The 10,327-nt window shown below is 41.5% G+C and overlaps 1 non-coding gene across 1 annotated transcript; it reads right to left on the bottom strand.

The window, feature by feature from the left end:
• Positions 1 to 7,931: 7,931 nt before the first annotated feature.
• On the bottom strand, positions 7,932 to 8,035 carry LOC127493323 (U6 spliceosomal RNA). Its single transcript, XR_007923380.1, has one exon. It is a non-coding gene; the product is annotated as a U6 spliceosomal RNA (small nuclear RNA).
• Positions 8,036 to 10,327: the final 2,292 nt, after the last annotated feature.

Raw genomic sequence — 10,327 nt, 5'->3', positions numbered from 1 at the left:
GTTGGGTTCTTTTTAAAAGAAAACATTTTATTCAGAACATTCTCCCATGAAAGCCCTCTTTGACAAAGTGTCATTTTTTGATATATTAGTACATGTCTGCCTACATTTTATATTCAAAAAAGGCAAGCAGTGTTTTAACAACTTTTGACAAGCATGGGGAATTAAACTTCCACAGAATCAACTCTTTTAATGTAACACTAGAGCCTATTTTTATATTTTTTATTTTGTACTTCTTCATGGCCGACCCCAGCATTTTCAATTCTGTCAGCTCATGGTTGGAAAAAGCACAGAGACATTAAAGATGAGTAATTAGAAAAGAACAAGTCAACACATCAATAGCATTTGTAAACATGTAACTTTGAAATTTCTTAAGAAAAAGGGCTACAGATATAGCACTAGTGAATTATAAATGGACAAGAGGAAATAAGTCAAATAAATTTCTAATAAAACAGGCAAAACTTTTTGATAAATTCAGCTAGCTCTTTTTCCCAAATTTAAATTGTATTTATTTTTGGGATAATATTTAAACAAAATTATTAATATAAAGAGACCAGGTTTCATGTATTTCATAGGTACAGTTCTAAGAAGACAACCATACTTACCTCCTACACCTCTCCCTTCCTAAGTCCCCCTCCTTCCTTCTTGTTTTAATTTTTACAAAAACATAATTTTCCCGGTTGCCCCTCTTCCAGGCCAGCTCTCTGCTGTGGCCAGGGAGTGCAGTGGAGGATGGCCCAAGTGCTTGGGCCCTGCACCCCATGGGAGACCAGGATAAGTACCTGGCTCCTGCCATCGGATCAGTGTGGTGCGCCGGCCACAGCAGCCATTGGAGGGTGAACCAACGGCAAAGGAAGACCTTTCTCTCTGTCCCTCTCTCTCCCTGTCCACTCTGCCTGTCAAAAAATAAAAAAAAACAAACCATAATTTCAATTTACTCTATAATCACAGGATTAATTCATCACTAACCATAATATTCAACAAACATATCACAAGACTGAAAACAATCGTATCACAAGATGCTGTTTCATTGCAATATACTTTTTTGTATTCTACATTACCTGCCACATATAAAACATATGATATATGGATTACAGTTGAATTCATTTTGTTGTAAAAGACAGGATTTAATTCTTTTTTATGGCTGAGTAGTATTCCACAATGTACATGCACCACATTTTCTTTATGTAGTCATTAGTTGAAGGATATCAGGATCGAGTCCTTATCTTAGGTATTGTGAATTGAGCTGCAATAAATATGGTGGTGCAGATAGCTCTCTCATATGCTGATTTCATTCCCTCTGAGTATAAATTCCCAGGAGTGAGATGGCTGAGTCATAAGGCAGATCTATCTTCAGATCTCTCTCCATACTGTCTTCCATAATGGTTTTCCTAGTTCACATTCCCACCAACAGTTATGTATTAGAGCACCGTTCATCCCACATCTTCACCAACATCCATTGTTTTTTTATTTTTGGATAACAGCCACTCTAACTGGAGTGAAGTGGAACCTCATTGTGGCTTTTATTGGCATTTCCCTGATGGCTAGTTATCCTGAGCATTTTTATTCAGCTATCTCTTAATTTAAATTTACCAGCTAAACCATAACTTCAAAATTCCATCCTTTACTTATTGCTAATGCAGCCTGTAACTACCAGAAACCTCACTTGGTTACTAGCCATAGGCTTCTCAAGCCAAAAGTTCACGACCTCTTGCATGCTCCCAAGCTGCCCCTCCTCCTGTGTCTCACTGGTTGTGATCCCATATGACTGGGGTCCTAATTGCTCTAGAGCTTTATTTGACCTCACTTTGGCCTGTCTTTATTTGCTCATTAAGCCAGAGTTTTTCCAATAACATTTAAAGGTCAGGCTCTTGTTCCTTGGTCTACATCAACTTCTCAATCACCCTGGCTAATTTTGCCTTTGTCTGTCTTTCTGTCTCTTTCTCTCTCTGCTTGGATGTTATTTGTCATCAGGAAGATTTCTCTCACAATTCTATCTATGGATGTCCTCTCTCCAGATCCTTAGAACTCTGGTCTCTCCAGTAGCAGTCCCTATCACACCATGAGATGAGTGTTTTCTTGTGTCCCTAAGTAGACTTTAAGCTCTGTGAGGGCTAAGACCATGTTTATCTCCTTTATTAACTCTCTGCTTCTTTGACCAGTATTGGGATATTTCAGATGCTCTCCACACTGTTAAAAAATGGATGAACCATTTGATTCATTAAGTCCATATATGATAAATGCACTTCATTTTCCTCCTTTTTAGTGACAGAACAAACTGTTATATACAAAAAGATTTTAAAAAATGTTTGAGTTGGGGTGTGTTAATGCTAATGTTCCCATTTGGTTATTGCATTTAGCTGGAACAAGAAGTCTCATGTTTTGGCTCAAGAGTTTTCTCACACTAACTCTGTAAAGAAAAGAGCTAAGTGGAAAGGATGCTAAGCTATGGAATGTTATGCTTGGAACTGAGTTGAAGACATATACTTACTGGTAGCTACATGGATGATTGAAATGTAATAGAAAAGATTTAGAGAGACCAATATTAAGCAACTAAAGTAGCTGAAGATCTTGATTCATACTGCTGTATCATTATAATCTGACTTTCCAGGGGAATACTACAGCTAGAATAGCAGAAAATTTGAAATCAGTACCCATTAGTGGATCAGAGAAATGGAGCTGGAAATGAAGCGTCTTATGAACATTGTTATTAGATAATGAAGATCTGTATCATCAATACACTCGTGAAAGGGCCTTAAATCTAATAAATCATCTGTGGATAATTATATTTTGACCACGACAAATTCAGAGAATTGGTTAATGCTCTTTGTATCCAAAATTCAAAAAAGTAACTGAAGTCAAATTTCAGTAGCTGGTGGCATCTCTGATATACAAGGGGTGTTTACAAAGATCACTGGAAATAGTTGTATGGATATAATTACTTCCATATTTCACAAAAGCCTTTGCCTAAGGGAAAGCAGATGAACTGTCTGGGAGAGGGTGCAGGAGGGAAAGGACCCAGAAGAAAGAGAAGGAGCTACTTGCAGAGAGATGAGTGGGATCCTTGTTTTTAAAATTGCCACAGCAGTTTTCCTTGATTTTCCTTGATAAGATTTTTAATCTTTTCCTAAGTCAAGATTAAAAAAATAATGAAATTTTGGAATGTTATCCTCCATAGCAAAAATAATATAAAAACAATTTTTATTCCCACATATATTACTTAACACAGCTGTTTCTGGTTTTACAGATTAGTGCTGGCACTAATGCACCATTCTACATAAAAGAAATTCTTTCTCTGTATTTTTAATTTTTAGTGTTCAGTTTTTGTCTTAGTCAACTCCCATTTCTTATTTTGAAATATGTTGAAGTATTTCACCAGGAACACATAAGATGTTTTTACTGGTTTTCTTATGGGCTTCCTGGGGCCATCATGTGGATGATAGCAGAAAACAAGTTCAAAGACAATAATAATGGTGAATAAGTTATAGCACATTATATATAGTCTCCACTGAAGAAATAAATTTATTTTACTGAATTGCATTTTCAACTGCATTTTCTCAAGAACTTTTATCCTCACCTCCTCCCTTCCCTAAATGCTTCTTTATAGCAATTCTCATTTCAAAAGTGTGCTTCAAATTGATTCTGAAACTTTAAGTTCTCCACACTCTTTTCTGGCAATATGCTTTTTATCAGATCAGCAGAAACAATGTGAAAACACCTGTCACAGTAATTTCAAATGTCTATCATCCACCAAATTATACATAAATGATTCATGGTTGCAATGTGGTCCTTGAATGAAGGACTTTTCAAGAAAGACAAACAAATGCTGTGGAAACTATAAATGGGTACCTTGTAAGAAAAAGTCACTTATATCACTTGCAGAAACTTGCAGTTTTTATTTTTACCTTTAGTCACAACCAACAGAACATTTTTGAAAGAACTAATCTTGTGTTTCATTCACACAGAGCGTTATATATACGTGCTCGCTTACTCACAGGTAGAGACGTCATTCAACTAAGCCCCACAGGACTTCGGCTGAAAGTGGAGTGGGACTGGCAGAACAGCATTTACTGAATATCTACTCAGGGTAAGCAACAACCCCATGCCACCTCCATTCCTCTTCCCCCCAAAATAGGGGAAACTGTAATTATTAAACATCTATTGGCTTCTAAAGAGCACAGAAATCTATTTTTATGTCTTATATACCAATTCTTTTCTGAGGTTTTAACTTACATTCTGGCCACTTGTAGGTGATTCTGCTGTTCTGCCAGAGGTGAGAATCCTGCTCGAAAGCTGCCTTCTTCTCTGATTCAGTGAGGAACTCACAGAATGCAGTACCCTATGATGTTTCCATACATGTATGCATTGTGTAATGTTCCAATCAAGGCAAACATACCTGTCTCCTCAAATGTTCTTAAATGTCCCTATTTCTAAACTACAGTGGCACATTATTGCACTCATTGCCAGCATTTTATTTGTTTCATAAGAAAAAAGCAAACACTGAGGTCTTTACTTTGAAATTAATTTCTAGAATTTATCCTACTAACAAAGGACTTAGTCCTACGAGAGGTGTTCTAGTTATGAAAGAAGAGTTTCTTTTTATAAGAGTTTGTTTGCTGTTCAAAGGCTATTTTTATTTGGCATTTTAAATTTATATTTGTGCACTAAAAGAGGCTACCTGCACAATCTTACATTTTCCGTGTCTGCATGGTAACCTTGAAAGTTTGCTGAAGCAAGAAAACTTCTGTGTAGAGGAGCAAAAGTATGTGTTGATACGGGAAGAAGAAAAAATATTAAAAACTCTTCTAAAATATGAAAAAAGTTTGGAATAAGTCCAGTTTGCTTCCAGTACTGTTTCTAGTGCTTGCTTATTTGCCACATTGTTTATTCATTTATTCATTGATGTTTTGCAAAAATATATATTTTTTCTTTCTTTTATTTAACCATACAATGATTAGCAGATGATAATAAGGCTTCCCTTAGTTGTTCTGTCTTTGAACAGCTTTGTGAGGGTACTTCACAATTTCATGGAAAAACAATTTAAAAATAATTTCAAACTGTTGAAATCTTTACTTAATGTATGCTAAACTGATCTTCTGTATATAAAGAGAAACGAAAATGAATCTTGATGTGAATGGAAGGGGAGAGGGAGTGGGAAAGGGGAGGGTTGCGGGTGGGAGGGACGTTATGGGGGGGAAGCCATTGTAATCCATTAGCTGTACTTTGGAAATTTATATTCATTAAATAAAAGTTTGAAAGCAAAAAAAAAATTTTATCTGGTGCAAAAATATTTGAAATCTATGCATAATGTTGTCATAAAGTGCATTTTACATTTTGAAGACCTCATGTACATGAACACAGGTTACTCCAAAATAAGAAAGAAAAATAAAGGCTATTTTTAACTCAATCTAACAAGGTTTTATTTTATCAAATGTTCATATAATTTCAATCTGAAAAAAAAAGTTTACACACAATTTTTATTAAAGACTTATAATCCATGAAATGGGTCACAAAGAAATAGGGGAATGCTGTGAAGCCAATCCTCCAAATGTAGCTAATCATGTGGATTCCCAATTCCCATAGTGTACTGTGGGGAGCAATCCGGACTAGACTAAGTTACTCGAATTAGGACTTATTCTATGCATCTGCTCTCCCACAATATGGCGCTGGGAGAGAAGTAAACAGCTTCCGCACAGCTGCCTCCAGTTCAACCAATTAACTGTAGGACTTGCTCCTGATTGGAGAGCAGCGTACTCGGCGTGTGGGTAGCAGAGTTGGGATTGGCGGAGGAGGACTATAAAGGAGGAGAGAGACGGCATGCACGAGGAACATCTATGGGGAACATCTAAGGGAACCCGTGCAGCCCCCGAGAGAACTGGCCGGCGGTGTGCCGCTCCCCTGCGGAAGTGGGGAATGCGGCCAGGGGGAACTGCCCTTCCACGGAGGTGGAAGGGATAGTAGCCAACCCGGGAAGAACCAGCAGCAAACCCAGGGAGGGCCGAGCAGACGAAAGAACAGCGCAGGGTCCTGTGTTGCTCCTCCACGAAGAGGGGGAGCGACATAATGGTGCCGTGACTCGGATAGGAAACCTGACGGATAGGAAACTTAGGACGGATAGCAAACTTAGGAGGGAAGAAACGGGAAGAAACGGGAAGAATTGGGAAAATACCGGAGAGAGAGACTAGCAAACAGCCTAGGGAAAAGCCGGACGAAAAAGGAGCCGGAAGAAGCTATTGAAAGCCTAGGCATAGACTCGGATACGGACTACGGGGGGAAGCTGGGAGAAATCTCTAAGGTCGAAAGCGAAAGTGAAAGCTAGAACAAACAGACTCGGACGCGGACTGTGGGGAGAGGCCAGGAGAAATGAGGGAGGAGTATTGTTGGAGGAAAGCTTGGGGAAACATACCGGGTAGAGAAAAATGTTAGGGAAATTGAAGCCGCGGGGGGCAGGCCAAGGCGGAAACGGAAGCCACTTTGGGATTCTCAAGTTAGCCCGGGAATAGGGGGCGAAAAGTTGAAACCAGAAGCTGAGACGTAAGCCAGATTGGGATCCGTCTGATTAGCCCGGGGAGCAAAGGACGGGAAGCCAAATCGTGGGGCGGAGACGTACGCTGGGTTGAATTCGCCAGGCTAGCCCGGGGAACTTAGATTGAATGCTAGTGGTGGAGACGCAAGCTACGCTGTGTTACTCGCGGAAGCCGCCGCGTGCAGAGAGAGCACGGGGCGTGAATAGATAGGGAACGCTGGCGTAGGCCGTGGTTTAGACGCGAAAGGGTTAAGCGTGGAGACCGCGGAGCGCGCGAAGCCGAGCCGCGCAAAGCCGGGAAGCTGCGCAGATGAGAGAGGCGCGCGGGCTGAAGCGGCGCAGAGCCGGGAACCCGCCGGCGGGGCGAGGTGCCGGAAAGCCGCAGGGATAAGAGAAACAGAAGTTTTAGAAGTAAAGTGAGAAAAATAGGAATGCTGGAAGATAGAAGTAAAATGGGAGAAATAGGAATGCCCGGAGATAGAGAAATAGAGAAAAATAAGGCCTCCCCTCAACATGCCAATTAGAAGGCTTGGATTCGGTCTGCCCGATTAGTGAGGCGATGAGCACCTGGGCGGCTAGCCGCAGGTCACCGAAGACAGGCACGAATTAACATCAGTAAAGCTTCCCCACAATGCAACAATTAGGAGGCTTGGATTCGGTCTGCCTGATTTAAGGCGGTAAGCGCCAGCAAGCAGCTCGACCAGAGTATGAGCTGCAGGTCACCGAAGATAGGCACAAACCAACACTAATAAGTCTCCCCCACAATACGGCAATGAGAAGGCTTGGATTCGGTTTGCCTGATAGGACTTGTAAGAGCCTGTGGCAACTCTAGCAAGTAGAGCAGAGTGTGTGCCGCGGGACACCGAAGACAGGCGTGTATCAACGCTAAAAAATAAAAAGAAAGGGGGATCTGTGGGGAGCAATCCGGACTAGACTAAGTTACTCGAATTAGGACTTATTCTATGCATCTGCTCTCCCACAATATGGCGCTGGGAGAGAAGTAAACAGCTTCCGCACAGCTGCCTCCAGTTCAACCAATTAACTGTAGGACTTGCTCCTGATTGGAGAGCAGCGTACTCGGCGTGTGGGTAGCAGAGTTGGGATTGGCGGAGGAGGACTATAAAGGAGGAGAGAGACGGCATGCACGAGGAACATCTATGGGGAACATCTAAGGGAACCCGTGCAGCCCCCGAGAGAACTGGCCGGCGGTGTGCCGCTCCCCTGCGGAAGTGGAGAATGCGGCCAGGGGGAACTGCCCTTCCACGGAGGTGGAAGGGATAGTAGCCAACCCGGGAAGAACCAGCAGCAAACCCGGGGAGGGCCGAGCAGACGAAAGAACAGCGCAGGGTCCTGTGTTGCTCCTCCACGAAGAGGGGGAGCGACAGTGTACTTTTTGCAGAACAGAATAAAAATAATGGAATGCTTCATGAATCTGCGTGTCATCCTTGCACAGGGGTCAGGCTAATCTCTGTATAGCTCCAATTTTAGTTTGTGTACTATCGAAGCAAGCACCAAAGGATTTTTTTTTTAAAGATTTACTTATTTATTTGAAAGGGGGAGGGAGTTTCAAAGAGAGGGAGAGAATCTTCCCTCCCTCTTGGGGTGTTGGTTCACTCCCCAAATGGGCACAATGGCCAGAGCTGCACCAGGCTGACACTAGGAGCTTGGAACTGAGTGCAGGAGCCCAAGCACTTGGGTCATCTTCTACTGCATTCCCAGGTGGTGCATTAGCAGGGAGCTGGATTGGAAGTGGAGTGGCCAGGACTTGACTGGTGCCCATATGGGATGCTAGTGTTACAAGTGGTGGTTTAATGGACTATGCAAAAAACTCACTCCCAATAAAGGATATTTCTATAGCAACAAAAACAATGAACCATTTTACCACATGGCCACTGCAGAGACATCTCTTGGGCAGCTGATTTTTATATGTGAAAAATGGTGGGTGATGTGGTATAACAGGTTGAGCCACCATTTGGGAAACACAATTCTGTATCAGAATGCCAGTTTAAGTCCTGACTCCTTTGCAGTTCTAATCACATGTTGGCTCAAGTGCTTGGACCTTTCCACTCTCTTGGGAGTTCCTGGCTTTGGATCTGGTCTGGCCTAATCCTAGTTGTTGCAGTCATTTGAGGAGTGAATCAGATAATGGGTGGTATCTCTCTGTCTCTCCCTCTCTCTGTCCCTTTCCTTTCCAGTAAGATAGGTAAATCTTAAAAATGGTTCATTAATCAGAAACAAACCCATTTACCAATCAGCCTGCACCTGAGTGACAAAAAAAAGACAAATGCTACAAAGAACACAATACATGGACACAAAACAAAGCAAAATACACGCTCTAGTTATTCAGGCAGCGAGAGTTCATGATATCAACTTGCCTTCTGAATGGAGGGGGTCAGAGGAGGGTGACAAGAAAAGGGGAAACACACATCAACACAAACTGGAAGGGATGCTGTCCTACTCAGGCATTCAAGAAAGGGAGTGTGAAAGAGGAAAGAGTCCCTTTCAGAAATGGGTCCTTGTGAAGCTTTAACTCCCCAATGTGTTTTAAAATGTTTCCTCCTGTTGAGCTGAAATCTCTCTGAGACAAGGTTCAGGAAAGCAAAAAACCATTACAGGACAATGGACGAGATAGCTGTCTTTATGTAAAGCCTGTCTTCTTAAGGGGGAGTGATGAGGGAGAAGAAAGGCTTTTAGAGAATCAGGTGATAAGTAGTTATTGTTTTTCTTTTCTTACAAAATGCCATGTCAAACAACAGTTCGTCATGCACTTTTGAGAAAGAAATGAGTAATATTTACTATATATGTGACAAGCTATTTGACAGCACACATTTTCTTTGTCTTTTTTTCACATATTTAGCCACTCTCAGACAGGGACTGACTACATGAGTTGCTCAGAGCAAGACGTTTTTGTGGCTAGCATTGTGGCACAGTGTGTGTGGCTGCCATCCTGTTTTGAGTGCTGATTCCAGTCCTGATGCTCTGCTAATGTCCTGCTCCCTGCTAATGAGCCTGGGAGAGCAATAGAAGATGGCCCAAGTGCTTGGACTCCTGCCACTCACACAACCACATGGGAGACCTACATGGGAGACCCAAATGGAATTCCTGGATCCTGGCTTCAGCCTCTCCCAGATGTAGCTACAGGTATCCATTTGGGGAGTAAACAAATGGATGGAAGGTCTCTTTTTTTCCCTCTGTCTCTTGCTCTCTCTTACCCTGTCAAATAAATACAATTTTTTTCAAAAGATCTTTTTGGATGTGGCACATATCAGACAGCCTGTCAACTCCTGGATCTTTTGACTGGCCATGTAACTCCAGAATGTGAGCCCCATGAAGGTAGTTTTGAGTTGTTGGTTTGTTTTTCTGTTTTGCTCACTGCTCTATCTTTAGCAACTGTAATCCTGTCTGGCAGATAGTATGCAATAAACACATGGGGTATGAATATAGGAATGTAGTTTCAGACCCCAAGTTTCCAATTCATTGCCAGATATTGCAACAAGCACTTATCTTTTAATATCTAATCAGTTAATCCTCTCAATTGCTATGTGATAAGGGCACTATTATCTCCATTTTAGAATTAGTTGTAAAATACTTGAGTTAGAATGACAGAGTTAAGTAATTTAAAGTATTGCAAGTTGTAGAAGGTATAGAAGGAAGTTACCTAGTTTAATTCTAATGCTGAAGTTCTTAGTATTCTAAATAATGGTTGGAACTTGCTTAGTTGATAGCCCTGCACCATCTCAGATTTGTCTTGGATTCTGACTCTGACCTCTAAACTATCCTCTAACTCTGGACTTGCAGATCTTG

This window comes from Oryctolagus cuniculus, chromosome 5 (genome assembly GCF_964237555.1).
Source record: "Oryctolagus cuniculus chromosome 5, mOryCun1.1, whole genome shotgun sequence".
Lineage (NCBI taxonomy): Eukaryota > Metazoa > Chordata > Mammalia > Lagomorpha > Leporidae > Oryctolagus > Oryctolagus cuniculus.
This window is presented reverse-complemented; position numbering and strand designations above follow the sequence as displayed.